General features: G+C 38.9%; 1 long non-coding RNA gene and 2 pseudogenes across 1 annotated transcript in view; 1 reads left to right on the top strand and 2 right to left on the bottom strand.

Moving 5' to 3' along the window:
* The window catches only part of LOC141410721 (uncharacterized), an 82,309-nt gene extending 62,948 nt beyond the window's left edge, over positions 1-19,361 (top strand). The window contains exons 2-3 of the long non-coding RNA XR_012435511.1: positions 15,207-15,294; positions 17,696-19,361. This is a non-coding gene — a long non-coding RNA (uncharacterized lncRNA). The remainder of the gene's footprint in view (positions 1-15,206; positions 15,295-17,695) is intronic.
* On the bottom strand, positions 5,365-6,310 carry LOC109675138 (programmed cell death protein 5 pseudogene; annotated as a pseudogene).
* Positions 9,608-9,727, bottom strand: LOC141411253 (small nucleolar RNA SNORA61; annotated as a pseudogene).
* Positions 19,362-22,042: the final 2,681 nt, after the last annotated feature.

Here is a 22,042-nt window from a genome sequence, read left to right as displayed (position 1 = left end):
TTCTTATTTTATAGATGTCTGTATGGCTCCTTGATAATTTATTGATGTCATGGAGTGTTTGGGTCATATTTTGACTCTGTGGTACATTTATCTGATGAGCGTCGTGTGGTATTTCTTTTCCCTGTCCCTTTCTTCTTTCTTCACTTACATTGGAATGTGGCACCTGGGTGTAGAACTGGTGGCGGAACATTTTAGATGTTCAGTTTTGCTCCAGGAAAGAGTGTTCTTTTTGCACCAGCTTTTTGCAGGACCTTTGTCTTGTGGAGGAGTCAGTGCTGTGTTTTAGATTGTGCTGGCAACAATGGCTATCTTTGAGATTATCCAACCAGACCACCCCCCATTTGTCCCGAGCACACGATTGTAGGGTTTGTTCTTCAGAGTGGACCACTGAGCTTGCGATGCTGTTCTGCATTGGTTTTGCCTGAGATATTTTCCGGCGGGTGTTGTCTTCTACTTATTCTTCTGGTCGGGAATTTGACTTTTAAAAAGCAAAATAGAATATTTGCTAGAAATTAGGCTCTAGAACCGGATTGATTCCCGACTCCTTTGTTACCTCTCTGTGACCTTGGGACATATTTCTTAGCTTCCTGTGCCTCATTTTCCCATCTGTATGGCAAGTACAGTAACACTGAACTTAGAGGGTCACTTAAGTGACTCTAAAATGTAGTAATAATTCAAGGTGCTTACAAGAGGACAGGCAAAAAGGGAAAGACCAAGTTTAACACCATTTAGAAAGTGCAGCTACAGATTGAACGGTTTCTTTTTCTATTTTAGACTTGCTGCTCCCACTCACTCTCTGGGCTTCTTCCTGTTCTGCAGTGTTTGGGAAACATTTGCATTTTGGTTGAGAAATAAATTTGGACATTTTTCTCCAGCCTGTCTGGACTGACAACCTCCAGCTGTGTTGCTAAGCAGAGTGTGTGGGTGCTCATGAAATTATTTATAAAAGAGAGCAATTCACTCCCAAATGATTTTGTACCTCCGCAAAAGTTCCAGTCTGCTTGTCCTTTGCTCATGTGCTCTCTCTGTCAGGCATTCTCTCTACAATCAAGTTTACTCTCTCATTAACACTGACCCAAATATGCTTAATTGATTTCATTTGATAGAAAAAAGATTTTCATTTGATTTTGAAAAATAAATTTTAAGAGAAATGTTCTTATTTTTCTTACATGGCTATTCAATAAAAAGTTAAGAGTTGAAACTTTTTGGTAGTAGGAACATGGCATTTTATTTTTAATTTTGCATGTCTGTATTTTCTAACTTCCCATAATATACGTATACAGCTTTTGTAAAACTTTGTTAAAATAAAGGTCGGTTTCCATTGACTCACGCCTGTAATCCTAGCTACTCGCGAGGATCGTGGTTCGAAGCCAGCCTGGGCAAATAGTTTATGAGACCCTATCTCAGAAAAAAACCCTTCACAAAAAAGGCTCAAAGTGTAGGTCTTGCGTTCAACCCCAGTACTTCAAAAGAAGAAAAAATAAAGGAGAATTATGGACCAACTCAAAGTTATATATTTGTACTGCTATTATCCTATTATTTGATTTGAACTTGATCTTAAGACAGAGAAACTTAAAAATTCTTTAGTCCGGATGCAGACTAAATAAAACTGAACCTTCAGTAAACTCTTTTTTCCCCCTTAAATTACTTAAACATAAATGGCTGGCATGAACAATGACAAGACTTTTTGTCATTCTGTAACATTATTAAATAAAATTATTCTTTTATTTTGCCATCGATAATTCAAATGCTTGCATATTGGATATTTGTCCTTGGGTGATGCATGATAATTGAGACAATTATGGTTTGAATCTGAAATGTCCCTCACTGGCTCAGTTTTCAAAGGCTTGGTCGTCTGCTGCTATTCCTATCTTGGGAGGTGGTCAAAACCTTAGGAGGAGAAGATGGGCACTGGTGGCTCACGCCTGCGATCCTAGGCACTTGGGAGGTTGAGATCTGAAAGATCGTGGTTTGAGGTCAGCTGGGTAAACAGTTCCAAGACCCCTTCTCCAACATAACCAGAGCAAAATGGACTGGAAGCGTGGCTCAAGTGGTAGAGTGCCTGCTTTGCACTCTGAGTTCAAAACCCAGTCCCATACACAAACAAAAATGAAAACAAAAAACCCAAACCTTTTCTAGGAGGGACCTAGCTGGAGGACGAAGGTCACTGGAGTTGTGCCTCTGAAGGTTGCTTCCCAATTGCCATGAGGTGAGTGGCTCTCACCACCCTGTGGTTTGCCTCTCTACAGGCCCACAGCAATGGAGCCAGCTGAACCATGGACTGAACCCTCTGCCATGTGAGCCAAAAGAAATCCTTCCTCTTTTAAATTGTGTGTCTCTCTCTCAGGTATTTGGTCACAGTGATGAAAGAGCTAATTAGCACAGAGTCATTCCTAATAAATAACTTTACTCAAGGAAGAAGACTCAACATGGACTTTGTAAAGATGGTTTCACAGTGGAGGTAGAACAGATAATGACAGAGACTTGAATGGCAGAGTTTAGGCTTCAGATGGAAATCTTTCATAATAGCAGTGCTTAAGTCACTGGAAATTGTTGATTAAGGGAGATTATATAACAAAAAGACTAGGCATGTTTTTCTTTTGTAATTCTTTGATTTTGATATACAAAAAATCAAACTGTCTTTGTAACATGGGTACATATTAAGAAATGGAATGTATGATAATAGAATTTCATTGGGCTCAGATAAGCATAACCTTGAAAAATTGAAGGCAGTACTGTTGCCTCCAAGTCAAACTTACAACTTTTTAAAACACTAGTGGTTGCTGTTCTAATCATGATTCATTGCATTGATCTGGGAGTATTATGGTTTGGAGGAAAGAGAATGAATTTTGGAGAAAGATCAATATTTGAATATTAGCTTTGTCATCTTAATAATTCTGTGATTTGGGGCAACATCTAATCTATGTTACCATTTCTTCATTTTTCAAATGTGGAAAGTATTTTTATTATTCGTTATGCTATTATAAATGTGATTGTATTCTTGATTTTCTTTCAGATAGAAGATTGCTGTTAGTATGAAGAAATGCACCTGGTTTTTAAAAAAAATTATTTTATTTTTGAATTAGCATGCATTAGTAATATAAGGGGATTTCGTTGTGATAATTCTATACATGTGTACAGTGAATTTCTTTGAATAAGTTCACCCCTTCTGTTATATTCTCACTCCCCTCTCCCTCCTTCCCCCCTTCTCAAACAGTGTTTGGTGTGTTTGATTAGGGCGTCTTTATGTGTAAATACTCAGTGTACTTCCATCCTCTTCACCCCTCAGTAGCCTTTCCTTTCCCCTCCCCCCACTTATGTACCCCTAAGCAGTTCCCGTAAACATTCATGTCCCATCACGACCATCATTGTCATCATTTTAGTTACAAGTCGTTGTCTCACTCACAAGTGAGTGAGAATATGTCACCTTTAGCCTTTTGACCTCTGTTTATCTTGCTCAGCCTGGTGATATCCAGCTCCATTCAGTTTCCTGAAAATGACACTTCATTTTTCTTTACAGCTGAGTGGTATTCCATGATATGTACATATATGTATATGTACGTATATATGTATATATGTGTATATATAGGTATACATACATATATACCTATATATACCTATAGATGTATGATATATATCAGCTATACATATATATGGCTGTGTGACATTCTATGATATGTACATATATGTGTGTATATATATACATACACACATACCATGGGATATACCATATTTTCTCTATCATTCATTGGCTGTTGGGGACCTTGGCTGCTCCCACAGTTTGTCTATAGTGTACAGAGATGCAATAACGTGGGCATGCAGATATTCTCTTGTATATTAACTTGTACTCATTCAGGTATATACAAAGTAGTATGGCATGGTCATAAGGGAAGTCTATTTTTAGTTTATTGAGGAACCTCCACACTGATTTCCATAGTGTGTGGGGGTTCCATGTTTCCATAGTTTACATTCCCACCAATAGTGTGTGAGGGTTCCTTTACCCCCCGCATCTCTGCCAGCACTTGTTATTGTTTGTTTTCTTGATGATTATCAGTCTGATTGGGGTGAGATGGACTCTAAGTGCAGTTTTGCTTGCCATTTCCTGTATGGCTCATGTATTTATTAGGCATTTCTGTTTCTTCTGAGAACTGTCTGTCCAATTCTTTTGCCCATTTATTAATAAGACTGTTTGTTCTTTTGCTGTTTAATTTTTTGAGCTCTTTGTATATTGTGGATATTAATCCTTAAATGTTGAATTGTTGGAAAAGATTTTCTCTTATCCCATGATTGCCTCTTGTTTCTGGTAACTGTTTCTTTTGATGTGCAGAGACTTTTTAACTTGATGCAGTCCCATTTGTCACTTCTTGCTCTTATTTGCTGGGCAATTGGAGTCCTATTCAGAAATTGTTTCCCAATGCCTATATCTTCCAGTTTTCTCTTGTAGTAATTTCAGAGTTTCAAATCTTGCATTAAGATTTTTGATCCACTTGGAGCTGAGCATTTTTTTCATTTTCATACTGGCCATTCATATTTCTTCTTTTGAGAAATGTCTATTTATGTTTATTGTCCATTTTTAAACTGAGTTATTTATTTTTTATTGTTGGGTTTTTAGAGTTTCTTATAATTTCTAACTATTGCTCCTTTGTCAGACTGTAAATATTTTCTCCCATTCTGTAAATTGATCATGTAACTTTAATCTTTTATTCTGTCAATGTGGTATATTGTATTGATTGATCTGTGTATGCTAAACCAAGCTTGCATTCCAGGGATAAATCTTACTTGGTCATGGTGTACACTCCTCAAATTTATGTCATCTCATATAAAAAGAACATTCATTTCAGTAGCCCTCCAAAGTCTTGGTTCATTCCAGCATCAACTTTAAAATCTAAATTTAAAGTCTCACCTAAATATCATCTAAGTCAGATATAGGTGAGTCTTATGGTACAGCTCATCCTCAGGTGCTGTACTCCTGAGCCTTGAGCCAGTGAAGTCAAACACACTAAGTGCTTCCAAAATGGAATGTTGAGATTAGTATGGGATAGTCATTCTCATTCCTAAAGGAAGAAATGGGCAAGAAGAAAGGGGCAATAGGTTCCAAGTGATTCCAAAATCCAACAAGGCAGAAACATTAATTGTTTTTAGTTTGCATAACAAGATTACTAGTGTTACTCTTATTATTGTAGCATACTAGAGTTTGAACCCAGGACTTCACATTTGCTAGGCAGAGGTTCTATCACCCGAGCCATGCTTCCAGTCCGAGATTATTTTCTAAAGGTATATAGACAGCAAATTAAACATTTAAACAGATCTTAACTTCTGTTGTGGAATTGTTCCATTAAGTTCCAGTCTCTAAACATTTTTAGTTCAGTAATTGTCACATTCATCAGAGTCCATTATTTTTCCTTTGTTGAATTTAACTGCTGTTTTCTGTTTGTTGGCTGACTTTTTCAAGGATTTCTTCCCACTTACTTGTCCATATCTTGCCATCTGTATAAAGTAATTCTCTACTGCTTTACGTTTTTCAGGCTTTACAAGTGCTAAGTTACTTAACCTGGCCCTGGCTGACTGAACCAGAACACAGGCCAAGATCCTGTTTCTCATTTCTCCTTCTCTGTGCTTTGAGTCCTGCTGTGCTGAGCAGCAGGACCCCGGTGCTTCGACAGCAGCTGACCAGCTTCTGCTTCCTCAGCGCCTCCAGCTCCTGGTCCACGGTGCTGCCATGCCCTGTCTTCTAGACACAAAGGGTGGGAACTGAGTCTTGAGACCTTGCCCTTGTGGCTTTGCTGGTGCAGTCCATGTCACAGTTCTCACTGATTGGAGGCAGGTTCTTGCATTTCCCAGGCTGGCATTGCATGCTGGTGACTCTCCTGAGTTGGGGCTCTGGGTTGGCATTGTCTTTGTGGAGTCTTTCTGTGGTGGCTCCAATCACATGTTTCTGCTAGGCATTGCTCTTGTGGCCGCTTTCTGAAGTGTCCTTTGCAATGCAGGTGGAGGTAGGCATGCCTCCACAGCTCTTGCACTCTGTACTCCTACTGTTGGCACTGCCTGGATGCCAGGCATGGATTTGGGGAGCTGTGGGTTTGTAAAAGAATTTACCAAGACGGAGACTAGGAGAAGCAAGGATTTATTAGGATGCCCTTAAAAGGGGAGACAATAGCAGGCAGCTATGCAAAGGAGCATTGCCCGCCAGTCCAGGATAGGTTTTATACCTTGGGTTAGGCTACTTTTGATTGGCTGTCTCCCAATGTGACCTTACTGATTGGTTGTCTCTTCCTGGGATCATAGTTTGAATTTTGTGAATGGGGAACATCGCTGCAAGCATGATGTTCCATGTGGGCTCCCAGCAGGCCCAGTCCACCCCTACTTTCCATCTGTCCTTTGTCCACGTGTCTCCTTAAAAGGGGGCCTCCTTCACATCAGGCTTATGGTGTGTGTCTCTCCAGGGGCGGGGTTGGGGGGCGGCATGAGTTGCACCTGGCTCTCTCGAGCCACAACTTGCAGAGCCAAAGAGCACTGGGGGAGGGGCAGAGACTGGAAGAGGGCCTGGGCAATAAGTCCCAATGTCCAAGGTACACCAAGCCCATCCCCTAACACAATTCTGTCTGTAGGGCCCTGTCGCTCTGGACCAGTGGTGGAAGGGCCAGTACAAATCCTCTCAGGAAAGCCTTCAAGGTCATTTTCCCACTGTTTAACGAATAGCAGCTGAATTCCTTGTATTCCTACTAACATCCCTGTCAAGGGTAGGTGGCCTATACCCTCAGTCTTTTCTCTTAAATATGTTTTGTTTTATTCTTTACAGGAACAGACTGAAAATTTCCCAAATTTTTCTGTTCTGTTTTCTTTTTGATTATGCATTTTATCTTTAACTAATTTCTCTTCTCTCACATTTTTCCTAACTGGTTAAGGGAAGTCATGCAGCACCCTTTACATTTTGCTTAGACATTTCTTCTGCCAAGTATCCCAGTTCATGGTTCTTAAATTCTGCCTCCCACAGAGCAGTAGGACACAGACATAATTAAGCCAAATTCTTTGCCACTTTGTAGCAAGGAGTCCTTTTCTCCAGTTTCCAGAACATAGTCCTCACTTCTGAGACCTCATCAGAGTGGTCATTACTGTCCACATTTCTGTCAACATGCTCTTTGATTACTTTGGTAATCTCTAAGATGGAAGCTCTCTCTATAGCTCTCCTCTTCTGCTGGGGTCTTCACCAGAATTGAGCTTAACTCTCCATTCACGGCATTCATTGTAGATTCCTCCAAACTCTTCCAGCTTTCACTACTATCCGATCCTGAGCTGCTTCCACATTTTTAGGTATTTGTTACAACAACAATGCTTCTTTTGGGTACTGATTTCAATTTTAGTCTCTTTGTGCTGCTAAAGCACAATTTCTGAGACTGGGTCATTTAGAAGGAACAGAAATTTATTTTTTCACACTGTTCTAAATGCTGAGAAGTTCCAGGTCAAGGTCCTGGCAGGTTTGGAGTCTTGTGGACCTTTTCTATCACTGATGTCTACTCATGGTCACGTCCTCACACTGTGAAAGGCCCCAAAGCAAGAGGCCAAAACTCTGCCTGTAACCTCTCTCGTAAAGGCAGCGCTCACTTGACTTAATCAAGAGATTAATCACCTCCCCAAAGGCTCCACCTCTTAATACCAGCTCTATGAGCTTCCTAGCCTTTTTTGCTTTCGTTATTTTTGATAGGGCCTTATATTTATGCCATCTGGCTTCTAACTGTGATCCTACAGACCTCTGCCTCCCAAGTAGTTAAGATTACAGGCATGAGCAAATACATTTGGCTTAAAACATTTTTCTTCTTGCTCTGAGCATCATTGTACATCTGGCTGAGCCAAGGTTTCTTCCTTTGCTACTGGTCTTTTTTTCATCATAGTTCTGGTTTAGTTTCCACATTGCAAATTTTGCAATAAATGGTTATAGTGGTCATTTTAGGATGAAGGGGATTATTGGTAAATTTAACTTCTTTGTGCTTTTCTGTCACTTACAAGTTCTACTGCGTAAGAAATATGCATTAGTTTTGCAATTACTAAAGGAGTTATTAAGAAAAAAGGTAATCTTCCTCTTGTCTTTGTAAGTCTCCACACTTCATTAACATTTTAACACAGAAAACCTACAGCCTCCCCTGTCTTCTCAGATGTTAATGTAAGTGTTACAGCCCACAGTTTTCTGGGAGGTGCTAGTTTTCCATCTTTACAAGATGGGGGAGTTACCCCAGGCCCTTCATGGTTTATGCTCAGCAAGATCACTGCTCCATCTGAGGACTCTTCACAGTCCAGAATGTTTAAAGACACAGAACTCATTCCAAATGCCCCAGGAATCTGTGTGGTGTGACCCAGCAATCACATATCCAAGAGGGGCTTTAGATAGTTTTTTGAGAAGCAAGTTGGTATTAATTAATATGACTATTTTCTTGTCAGCTGCTTTGATGCTTTATGAAATTATTCATTAGCTAGTTCACTCTTTCCCCAATTCTCTTTACTGTGTTTGCATTAATTGAATTTGGAATTGCTACAACCATTGCCATATTTTTCAGTGTGGCTAAATTGTCATCATTAAATCCAGGGACCTGTAAAGTTCAAAGTGACAGAATATTTAGAGTGTGTTTGACTATGTTTAATATACCTCCCCTGTGTAGTAGATACTGGTTATTTCTAAACCCAGCTTTCTCTTTTCACCTTGCTTCTTTTACACCTCTAAGCACCCACCCACTGTAAGATGCAATATTATCATCTTAAAGTGGTGGTTGTAGGCATGGAATTTATTTTGAGCACAGGTCAAACTTAAAGTTACTTTCCTTAGCAATTGCCATGTTCTCTCTTACCCCCTTTCATGGCTACTTACCTATTTATAGTAAAGAATTTTCTTACATTTATTTTTTTAAACATCCTTAGAGTTTTTTAAATTTTATTTTATCATTTTTACATTTGCTTATATGTGTATACATTATTTGCAGCACCGTCCCCCTACTCCCACCTCTGGGCAGAACCTGTTCTGCCCTCTTTTTCTCCCATTTTTGAAGAAAAAACATAAAAGATAAAAAGAAAAACATGGCATTTTTGCTAGTTTGAGATGCAGCTAGCTATACAGGGAGATTCCTAGTGTTGTTTCCATGCTCTTGTGTATTACAACCCACATTGGTTCTTCTCTACCAGACCTCTTCAGTACTTCCTGGTCCCCTTCCCATAGTGGCCTCTGCCAGTTTAAGATTACTATATTCACTCCTCACAGTGAGCACATCAACCACATTCAAGTTTTTTTTTTTAACACTTTCAAAGGTTTTTATTAATCACCTATAGTTACAGGTGTACACCAGAAACAGCTTGAGCAAAAGGTTGTTTGCAGAGCTTCACGTTCTCCACTTTTCTTTTCTTGCTGTCTCCTCCCCTGCCAACTCTGTAGACCAATATCAGATGAGACTGCTTTACTGGTTACATAGATCTATAAAATTAAAAAGACACTAATCAAAAGAAAACTCCCAAACACAGTTATTAGTCAGTAGTCACTACATTAGCTGTCCAGAGCTTCAAGTTCATGTCTTCAGATTTTCCCCATTTTACTGGAAAAGAGGAAATAAATTCTGAGAGAATTCAGTCCTGTTTGAAACTAGCCTGCATGCTATATGCCAGGCCGCAATGGCGGGAGGCTAGCTTCAGTAACATTCTCCCTCTTTTTATGACCACCAAGATCCAATGGGAGAGGACATTCAAGTTTTTGGTTTCCTTCCCTTTCCCTATCCTTCCCATGCATGTTCTCCCCTTAGTGTGTGATCCATGTCCAATAATATTACTGCATTTGTTTTAGGTCTAAATCTGCATATGAGAGAGAACATGCAAGTTTTGGCCTCTGAGCTTGACTTCACTTAAGATGATGTTCTCTAGTTCCATTCATTTACTTGCAAATGACAAAATTTCATTCTTCTTCATGGCTGAGTAAAATTCCATTGTGTGTAAATAACACATTTTCTTGATCCATTCCTCAGTAGTGGGGCATCTTGGCTATTGCCATAACTTGGCTATTGTGAATAGTGCTGCAGTAAACATGGGTGTGCAGGTGGCTTTGTTGTAACCTGACTCACAATCTTTCAGGTATATCCCTAGGAGTGGTATTGCTGGATCATACCGCAGGTCTATGTTTAGTTTTTTAAAGACGCTTCCATATTGTTTCCCATAGTGGTTGTACTAGTTTGCATTCCCACCAGCAGTGTGTGAGGGTTACTTTTACCCCACACTCTCGCCAACATTTGCTGTTGTTGGTTTCCTTGGTGATAGTTATTCTAACAAGAGTGAGGTGGAATCTTAGTGTGGTTTTGATTTGCATTTTCTTTGTGACCAGGGATGGTGAGCATTTTTTCATGTGTTTAGTAAATAATTTTTAAAACTTCATTTTTTTCTGGTGCTAGGGATTGAAATACTTTAATTTGGATTACAAAAAGAAGCTGGTCCTAGGATAGACTTAAACCAATATCCAGGTAACAAACAGATGAGTATCATAACAGATTTGTTGACTTATTCTTCTCCTACATGGAGATCAGTATGTACAAAAGCTGTATTGTAACAGGTTGCTGTTTTTCCAAATCAGTGTTTGGCACATAGTGGGTCTACATTCTTTTAGGTAAATGGATGTTGGAGTAGAGAGCAGTAAATAGTGAGAGAGTTACATGAGATCACAGAATGGTCTCTGCTTGTGAAACTTGGCAGACTTTTTAGAACTCTCTGCCAGGGCTGAATCAGATGCTTCTTTAATGCCCTGGTCAAGCTTGTGGTTCCATTAAAGCTATGCTTAGAAATCTGATCACTGCATATAAGATATCCAAAGACAGGTCCCAGAAATCTCACAGAACTCTAATGTGGGTATATTCAGTCCATGTTAGAGAGAAGGAAATGGAGGCGTATGGGGTTAGCACCACACCTGAGGGTGTAGATCTGAGTAGCAGAAGTAAGACTTGAGCCCCTGGTGTCTTGACTCCGGAAGCCATGTTCATTCCACTGCACTGTGAAGAGTTTAGGGATCAGGCTATGGAAGCACTGTGGTTTGGATACTGAATGTCTCCCAGAGGCTATGTATTAAAGCCTTGCTTCCCAGGATGATGCTACTGGGAGGTGGCAGAACCGTTAATAGGTGGGGCCTACTGGAAGGTCTTTAGGTCATTGGGGGCATGGCCCTGATGTGAGACCCTGATCGCTTCCTCTTTCTCTTTTTTGCACCTGGTCATGAGGTGAGTGGGTTTGCTTCACCATGTGCACCTGCTGTGATGGTCTACTCCATCATTGGTCCATAAGCAATTGGGCCAATTGGTTGTGGACTGGACCTTCTAAAACTGTGAGCCCAAATAAAACTCTCTCTCTCTCTCTCTCATGGTACTGAGGTTTGCACTCAGGGGCTACTCCTTGAGCCACTCCACCAGCCCTTTTTTGTGAAGGGATTTTTGAGACAGTGTCTTGCAAACTATTTGCCTGGGTTTTCTTCGAACTGTGATCCTCCTGATCTCTGCCTCCTGAGTAGCTAGGATTACAGGTGTGAGCCACTGGCACCCAGCTCTTTTTTTTCTTAAGTTGGTTATCTCAGGTATTTGTTGCAGTGATGGGAAGCTGATTAATAATGGGGGTTCTGTGAAAAGAGGCCTTTGAAGACAGCCAGGCTTTACATCCTTATTATTCAGTTTACCCTTTAAAGCCAAATTGGTAATTGAGAGGCTGCTCTTTGAATCCTGGGATGGAGGAAGTCACCAGGTGCACAGGACTACTGACTTGTATGGTACATTGAGAGAGTGCCTAGTGGTGCAGTTGGCTGTACTCCAAATCTCCTCCCTACTTGCTCAGTTCAGACTATCCATCCTCAGACTAATCTTCCTGGTCCCCAGTTTCCTTGACTTTCAAACAGAGGCAGTGAACTAACCAATCTCTAAAGACCTCCCTTCTGCAAATGTTTTCTGCAGCTGATATATCCTCATTCTGAAGAGCAAGTGATTCATCAATTCATTACAAATTGAATTGCTTGTTAAGAAGTTCCTCCATCTTATTTTGGTTGCAGAAATATGTAACACTGTATTGTTTTGGTAATATTTTCTTCCTCTCTGGGTAGATATAGTAGATGATGGAAATTAAAAGAAGTCTGTGAATAGAAGTGAGAAGAGTTGGGACAGTGAATCAGGTGGCAGAATGTCTGGAAGCTTCTTGCAGACACAGATGGCTGATGTAAACTGTTGTGTCAGGGAGTTTCTGCCAGACATCCCATGGAGTTTATTACTAAATGTGGGATCAGTAAACTTTATAAAACATACTGTGCATATAAAATCATTTAAAATACTGCAAGTGCAAAATCTTTTTTGTTTCACCAATACCTAATCTTTCCCTTCTGGCTTTATAAATAATTTAAATTAAAATCTCAGCTTTGGTGTTGAATGATTTTATTTTATTTTTTTATAAAGTTGTAGAGCGACTCATTAGGAAAGGCAAAGATTCTGAATGTTTGGTGATTCCTGGTTCTCAGATATGTTCCTTTGACCTCCAAAAAATATTTTTTAAAGACAGAACTATTAAGGACAATTAAAAAATATAAAATGAATGTGAAACACTAGAATAAAAGGAAAGGATATTGTGCCACAGTGTGTGGTCTGAGTAAAAGGCATTAAAGTTGAGCCAGCTGCTAAACTCAGCACTCAAGCATAATAGTCGATTTTATAGTGTAGGAAACAACCGTAATTAGGGAATGGTTAGATCTTTAAACTGTAACTCACTGTGGTAAAATCAGGCGGCTTTGCAGGTGGAAGCAGGATTTTATGGAACATTAGAAATGTTCCAATGCAAAAGGCCCAGCTGCAGAAATTTGTAATTGAATATGTGCTTTTTTTCTCTCCACATGTACTGGCTAGTATTTACAGTTTATAAATATTATCACATGCTATCACATTTGATCTTGGCACCTCAATAGGTACATTGGAAGTATTACTGCATTAATAGCTTCACTTTATTTTTATCTAAAAAAATCTACTGATTATTATCTTAACTGTATGTATTTATGCAATACATTGTGATAACTCAATAAATATATACAATATGTAATGATCAAATCAAAGTAATTAGGATTCCCAGCTCCTTAAACTTCAAGAAATTGGGTCACACATAATATTTCCATGTGTTTATGAGGCACGGTGTATACAATGTATCCTGATCAGATCAGGGTGGTTAGCACTCCCATCTCCTTACTGTTACTCTGTGTTTGGAGCTTTTGGGCTTCTGACTTCTAGTTATTTATAAAACATATGATAGGTTTTTGGGAACTATAGTCACCTCACTGAGCTGTAGAACATGACAACTTATTACTGCTATTTGTTTTTGTACTGATTATCCAACTTCCTTTTATCCCCCATCTTCCCCACAACTTCCCAATCTCCAGTAAAATCGCTATTTACATCCAGATTGACTTTTAAAAAAAATTCCCCACATATGAGAAAGTGCATGTAGTATTTGTCTTTCTCTGTGTGACTTATTTTACTTAATGTCCTCTAGTTCCATCCAATTTGCTGCAAATGATAGGATTTTGTTCTTTTCATAGCTGAATAATATTCTGTTCTGTACAGATATCACATTTCTTTATTCATTTGTCTATTGATGGACACCTTGATTGATTCCATATCTAGCTATTGTGACTAGTACTTCAATAAACACGGGTGTTCAGGGGAATAGATTTGCTGTGAATAGCTTCATTTCAGAGATGAAAAATTTAGCTCCATAACTTGCTCAAGTTAAAACAAGCAACATAATTGGTGCTCAAAGCCAGTTTCTATTGGGAGAGTCTTTTCAGAAGCTCCATTAAAGAGCACATAGTAGTACTTGGTTTGTCCTAACCTAAGTTGTAGACATTTGTAAGAGGCAGAGGGAAAGAGGAGGGGGAGGTAGATGAGGAGGGGAGGGGAGGGGAAGGGAGGAAGAGGCAAAGGTATGAATTAGTTGTATATAGAAAAGTACCCATCACAACTTCAAAGTTCTGTTGGGTTTTTAATACCTGAACCAAATGTTCCTGAGAACCAGCCACATTTGTCAACTTGGTACCCAAAAGATGCCTTCAATAAGTTCTCTTTTCTTAAGGTAGTTTGAATCATGCTAATATTCAATAATATGCCAATATGTAAAACAGGAATTTTAGACTTGTCTATTGGTATCACAAACAGTAGAGAAGAACCCTAGAATGTGAGGTGGAAGACAGGATTTTCTTGTGATTGACTTTGGCACTGCATATGAATTTTATTTGGCTCACATAGTATTAAAAAATTAAAATAGTAGCCAGATTTTTAAAAATTAGAAAAATGCATATATGCTGGTTTTCTGGCCTGTCTTGAAAAGCTAGAAGATCTGGTGGCCCTGGGCTGGCATCTTGCCTGGAATTAGGCTGGAGGTGGAGACCAGTGACCTCAGAAGGCACCCTGGACTCCCGGGTTTGCTTCAGTGCTTCCCACCCCACACTAATTGGAAAATGAGACCAAACTAGTTATACTCATCATATCCCTTCCCCATTAAGAGTAACTTTAAGAATAAGATAAAATTTGGGGGAAACCTTACTAAAAAGGAAATAGTTTACTTAAATAAAGCTTATTTGTGAAAGTAAAGGCTAGTCGTATGCTTGCCATACTCCTTTCATTTATTTAACTGCCATGCACCCATAGGCATATAAGTCTGGAAAGACGCCTGGTAGAATGGAGAAAAGATAGGTCTTACGTAGGGAAATGGCCAGTGAAATGACTTGCTAGGGAAACTGGTGTTTAACAACCAGTTTAAAGTTGCTTTCAACTTTAATTATCCTTCATTATCTTCAGTAAACATGTTATAAGTAGTAGCCTTGGGGTAAGGCTGTTGGGTGAGAAAAAGGCAAAGGGAGCCCTAGTCTGAGAGATCAAATCTCTAGTGAGCTGAGAGCAATGGTTAGAAGCAAAGTGACATAAGGAGGACTGAAACAGATGCAGGAATGAGAAAAACTCCATTCCCTAAAATATACTAGAAAAAGGTTACAAGATTGTGCTATTGTGTGGACTAAAAATGCAACTGATAGGATGGAATTCATTGTTAAATGTGGTTACTTGAATTGCTACCTTATGATTTTTCCTGCCCTATAGTTTGGATTTAATGTTTTGTTTCTGGAGTTTTGCCCTCACCATCACTTGTTATTAACACTTTATAATCTGTCTTATATTCAGACTCCTGAGAGAAATCTGATCTGGTCAGCACATGTCTTACCTGGGATAGAGATCTCCTGTGGCTAGAGGTCTTCTCCCAGATCCTTACGTAAGTGCATAGGTAGCCTGTAGGTGCCTGTGAGTGGGTCAAATGGTAGGCTTTCATGGAGTCTCCCGAGTATAGTATACTTGACTCTAAATATACCAGAGCACATATTTCCTATCATTTAATTTTGTGAATTTTAGTTTGTAGGGTCTTGTCTAGTTTAAATTATTTTTTTGGAATTATTTAAGAAAGTATAATTAATAAAAATTAAAAATCTGGGACTAGAGGTATGGCTCAAGTGGTAGAGCACTTGCTTTGCAACCCTGGTCCCACCAAACACACAAACAAACCAACAAAAACCACCACCAAAAAAAGCCCTAAAAATCTATATACTAGACTCAAAGATGGGAATAATTAAATCCAAGGTTATAATCATATCTTAGTTTGGGCTGCCATAACAAAGTACCATAAACTGAGTGGCTTATAAACACAAGAACTTTATTTTTACAGTTCTGGAAGCTGGAATTCCAAGATCAGTTCCCAGCTCTGGTTCTGCTGAGGATCCTCTTCCATGTTGCAGACAGCTGATTTCCTCTTATATTCTCATGTAGTGGAATGAGAGTTATTTAGTTTTTTGTCTTCTTCTTCTAAGGGCACTAATCCCATTCATCAGTGCTTCACCCTTATGACCTAATCTCTTTCTCTAATCTCCACTTCCAAATATGGTCACATTAAGTTTTGACAGAAACCTGGGAAGAACACACAATTCTGCCCATTGAATATTATTTCCACATTGTTCAACATTTCTTTAAGCTTTGGTCAGAATAGAGATCAATACATTCAGAAAATACAGTCATCCCTTGGTATCTGTGGAGGATTGGTTTCAGGATTCCCTGTGGACACTAAAATCCTCAGATACTCAAGTCCCTTGTGCAAAATGATGTACTATTTACATATACAATGTATGCAGACATGCATTGTTTAACAATGAGAATATGTACCTAACTATCAGTAGGTGATTTTATTGTTGTATAATGATAGACTGTACCTTCCCAAGTCTAGATGGTGGAACCTACCATGTACCTAGGCATAGCCTACTGCTCTTACCCTCCTGAAGGCTCTTCTTCAGAAGATATCACTATTTTTCAGAGATCTGTTCATGGTGATTTTTTTCTCTTTTTTAGTCATAGATTTGCTTACAGGCAGATAACACATCATGAAAGTTCCTCTTTATTAATGAAAGCCTTTGGTCTTGGAGTCTATGTTTTCAAACTTTTCAAAATGCCTGTTGAGGTCTGCAGAAGCTTCTGCTAACCCCTTCACTGTGGATTATATTGGTGAGGGTTTTCTTGTTCTTCTCCAGTAGTTTTCCTTTCCCTTCTTCAGCTATGCATCTTGTTCCAACTCCAACAACTCCTCATCCATCAATTTCTCAGGAATCTCTCCCAACTGCTCCTCAGTGTCATCCTCTTTCACACCGAGGTGTGGACTTTTGCCATTTACCAGCTCAGCCACAGCCTTATTGACTTTTGCAAACTTCTCATCCTTAGCAAATCCTCTGAGGTCATGGACAAACCTCTCAGTGTCTTCATCTGGGGAAGCCACTCACGTGCTCTTTGGTGATGTCACTCCAAGACCCAGAAAGCTTCCTGATGCACTCAAAGATGTTGAAATCCTTTCACACTGCACCAGTGTCTTCTCAGTGTCTCCCTCATTTCCAGCAATGGCCTGGACAAAGATCCTCTACAGGTACTGGAACTTAAAAACTGCAATAACTCCTTGATCCATAGTTGGATCAAAGAAGACATGTATGCAGGAAGAAACAGCACTTTCATATTGGGATCCGAGCTTCCAAAAATTCTGCAGCTGCCTTTGCATGGGCTCTTGCAGACTCACCACTCACTGTCACATGACACAATGAATAATGATTTTTGAGTAATTTAAACTACCTGAACCTAACAGTAAGTTCAACATCATAGTTGGGTACAGCCTTTTCTTTCAATACAACTGTCCCTCCTTTTTTTCTTTTCCTTCCCTTCCCTTTCCTTTCCTTCTTTCTGTGGTACTTGATATTGAATTCAGGGTCTTGTATTTGCTAGGCAAGTACCCTACCACTTAGGTAATACCCCAGATTCTTCAGATAGAGCCCCATGCTTTTTCCTTGGTTTACCTTGGACCATAATCCTTCTACCACCATCTCCCAAGTAGCTGGGATTACAGGCATGCACATATAATGTACTACAACTCCCAATGAAGCAGGCCCTTTTTTAACAACCTCTCACTTACAGCTGTAGTGGAATGGGACATGCCTGACTGGTGAGCAATAGCCACTACTGACTTTCCACCTTCATAGTCCTTAATTACTTAAAAATTTTAATTTAATTCTAATTTTATTTTTGAGTTAACATACATTAATAATGTGAGGGGATTTCATCATCTTAATTACTTTTAATTTCATTTCTAGGTCAACTGCTCTTAGTGGAAATGTCAGCAATGGATTTCGTGCGATTTGGGGCAATGATGAACAAAACAACACAAGATGAAATGAAGAAAAGAGAAAAGCAATACAACAAGAGATGAAATAAACACAAAGATATAGAAGGCTGCTGTCAGTGTAACATTTTTTTAATAAGTAGAAGTAGAGTGCACTCTAAAATGGTAATAAACACATGACCCAGTAACTTAGTTGTATATTATCACCATCAAATATTATGTGAATGCATATGTACATATGTACTCTACTTTCTATGACAGGCAGCACAGTAGGATTATTTGCACTGGCACCACAAACATGTAACACATTGTTCTATGACATCATGATGGTGGTGACATCACGGGGCAATAGGAATATTTCAGCTCTGTTGTAAACCTATGGGACCCCCATTACATATGCATTGGTGGTTGACAATGCTATTACGAGTGCATGACTGTACTTTAAATCATCTGCAGATTACGCATGAAATACATTGCAAATGCTGTGTAAATAATTGTTTAGGAAATAAGAGAAACGTGTGTACACGTTTAATACAGAGATGCAATTTTTGTCAAATATTTTCAATGTGAGATTGGCCAAATCCATGGGTGTGGAACCCACGGATATGACTACACTTTATTTAAAGATGAATAAACTAAACTTTATGTCCAAACGGTTTCATATTTTATTGATGTAGTTAGCTCATTTTATATAAGCACAAAAATGTTATCAGAAAAGATCACTCAGGTACTCTAGTATTTAATTTATGGACTGAATATCTGGAAATAAACTTTCAGGGCCATTTGATTTGAATAAGAATTAATCAGCATATCAGCACATGAACTTATTTTCATTATTTTATCCAGTGCTTGAGTCCACTTAAAGCATGTTTGACCTGACCTCACAATTTTTGTTTATCAGAGAACAGTTTAGAGAATACTGATGGTGAAGGAACAATCATTGAGCTGTCTTTTAACATTTATTCTTTAAATGAACAATGAGGTGGGAAGCCATTTTTGCCTTAAAATCTCAGGCACTTCATTGTTGAAATACTACTTTGCACGGAGTTAAGTATGTTTAGTTCCACCTCACCAACTGCCTAGTGTTTAACAACACTGTTGATTAGAATGCCTTCCCAGCAAGTGTAAAATCAAATATTCGAAAGTCAAGTGAAATGATAAGTTATATTTCTGGGCTTAATGTGACATCTTGAAAGTGGTTTGTGACATTTTCTGCCTGTTCCCTAACATGACAAATTAGAAACCAATGGTTCTGTTCTGAGGCATCTTTGTGGTATTGTTATTTTTCTAGTAAGAATGTGGAAACTGGACAGAAGTAACATTAATAATGTTACATTTGCCCTTGAGTGTCTTCATATCTGATACACAGGCGCTTCTCCTTTTGAGTATTCCATATTCAAAATAATCCTGGGATAAATATTTGAAGTCACTAATAGCGATGACTGTTTGATAAACTCTGAGTAAACAAATGGTTTTGTGTCTTAGTAATTTCTGAACTCTTAAATATTTGGCTATAAATGTAAAACCTGGAATAAAGGTAAAGCTTTATCAATTTTGTGTACCAGGATGGCAGTGAATGAACATTGGTTCTGGTCTTGACTACGTGCTAGTGTAACTCATCATGCAAATCATTTTAAATCCCTTTTGGCCTATTTTCTTTATTAGCAAAATAAAAAGAAATGGTTTGGTGGATCTCTGGAACCTTATCCTGAAGTTATATGACTCATTTTTCTCTCTCTCTCCCAATCTCTGTCTCTCTCATCATAGCTCTTTATGATATTAAATTTTTCTCCTTTTGGGGAAGATTCTTCTTGTTTTGGGTCTGCACAGGGCTAGAAGAGGTTCAGAATTTGGCCTATTTTTGGAGACAGTAGATCTAGCTAAGGTGTCCAAGTGGGAAGCCCTAAAAATTCAGGAGGAAGCATGAGATCATGGTAAAAAGGAAGAGATGGAGCCACTGAGGATAAACTTTACCTTGTGCATAGTTTTGCTCAGGATTCTGTGATTTCCATGGGAGAGAAATCTGAGGAAGTAGAATAATGGAACCTAGAAGCATGATAATGATTCTGCTTTTCTTTTGTCATAATGGACACCTTTCTAGCCACCCGTTGTGCTGAGCCCTATTGGAGCCAAAGGAAGAGGGAACAATCAGTAAGACTAATTCCATCTTTATTTAAAAATTTGATATGTTATATGAATATTTTTGCATTAATTTTTATTTAAAAAAATATTGTGTTAAAATATCATTTATCTCAGTTACTAACATTTTGGGCACCCAAGAAGTGCAGACCACCTGCCTCACCCTAATCCAGGCCCCGCTAGCTCTTCAGTAGTAGCACTGTGATTACTTTCTCCTAAGTAGGTTGGCAAGGAGAGAGGGCACTTTACGTTGTGCATCGAGAACAAGTGGAGCGCTTGTTCTCTAAGGACTTGGCTGTGTGATTACAATCCATCAACACATAGCACAACACGGACCAAAAAGATGTCGTATCTGGTGCAGTTTTTTTTTTTTTTAAATGCCATCTGTGGCCCCTTTTGTCGCAATACCTTGCAATTCACATTCCTCAAAACCATTAAGTTGTGTATATAGTGGAGTTATCCCTGAAATTTTAAGACGAAAGATTAATGCAGCAGAAATTCTTCCTATAGGCAAAGCAAAACCACACCACTAGACGAGACAATCAATCTGCCAGAAGCAGGAAGCACGGCCTGCAATTGCTCTGGGAAATGACCTGGGAAAACTCGTTAAAGGAGGAAAAAGACAGAAAAGTGTAACCACGATCTGGTGAGGTGGAAGGATCTGGGTATTTAGGCAAGCAGAAAACAAATCCCAGCATGCATGAAGGGTAACTAATCATAGGCTTCAGACGCGTTTCCTTCCACTCAACCAAAGTAATGCTTTCCCATAGCCCTGCCATGGAAAATGGAAATAGTGTGGGCTCGTGAACTAAAGGGAGAAATATGTCCTTAGTTACATGTGATTGTGTAACAGAAAAAAATAAAAACAGAGCCAAGTGTTAAAATGGGGGCCATTTATCAAAGCCAGGGGGACAGTGTGACACCATTTAAGGTTGCCTATGCTGGCTTCTTGAGATACAGACCAATTCTGTATTTCTTTCCTTCCCTTCTTGACTATTCTGAAGTTTAATGTAAAGTTGCGGGTGGGTGGGAATGTAAAATGGTGCAGCCTCTGTGTAAAACAGTTTGTAGATTCCTCAAAAAAAGAGTTAAGCCTGGAATTACCTTATGCCCCAGCAATTTTATGCTAAGGTATAAACCCAAAGGAACCAAGAACGGACACTCAAACAGATACTTGTATGTCAATGTTCATTGCAGAATTATTTATGATAGTCAAAAGGTAGAAACAACCCAAGTATCCATCAACAGATGAATGAGTAAAAAATATGATTTATGCATCATGAAATATTATTCAGGCATAAAAGGAATGTGGTTCTGATATAAACTGCAATGAAGGTGAACCTTGAAAACATGCTAACGGAAGTGAAATAAGCCAGACACAAAATATTGCATGTTTCCACTTAGACTGGACTTTAGGGTAGGCAAATTCATAGAGACAGAAGTACACAGAGTTGCCAGAGGTGTGCGGGTTGGGGGGCTTAACTGGGTTAATGAAAAAATTTTATTAATAGATATGGTGATGGTTGTATAACACTGAATGTAATCAGTGCCACTGAAATGTATGCTTAAAAATAGCAAAAAAAAAAAGAGCTGGGGATATTAGTTCAGAGGCAGATTGTTTGATTATCATGTGTGAGGCTCTGGTTTCCATCCCCAGTACCACAAGAAGGCCAGTTTTATTTTATATATGTATCCACAATAAAAAGTAAAAAAAAAAAAAAAAAAAAGGAAACTATGACAACATGGACAGGCATGAAATACAAATGCTGTTTGTATAATATTCAATTAAAGCCAAGTCCTGCCATATTCTTAACTAGATTTGACCAAAGCTGCCTAGTATTAGACAGCAGAAACCTCAAAAAAATTTAGTGGAAGAGGTTCTAGATACATGAAACATTGTCTGAGCTGTTAAACTGGTATTTAACATGAATTAAAGCACACACATTGACCATGTTGGTTTCACAAACCTTCTCTTCAGATTAAGGGTAAATTACACCCTGACTGCAGAACCATCATTCTGCAGTTCATCAATAAGTTTGTCCCCTGGGAAGGGAGGGGTGATGCACATGGCCCTTCCACAACTGCTCTTGTGCTTTCTGGCAATGCTGTTTTGTTCTATGCTTTGTTTTTGGTGCTGGGGATGGAACCCAGGGCTGCACTTGGTAAGCACGCACCTCAC

The sequence above is a fragment of the Castor canadensis genome, chromosome 9, assembly GCF_047511655.1.
Source record: "Castor canadensis chromosome 9, mCasCan1.hap1v2, whole genome shotgun sequence".
In the NCBI taxonomy this organism is placed as follows: Eukaryota; Metazoa; Chordata; class Mammalia; order Rodentia; family Castoridae; genus Castor; species Castor canadensis.
Note: the sequence above shows the minus strand (reverse complement) of the source record. Positions and strands in the feature narration are given on the sequence as shown.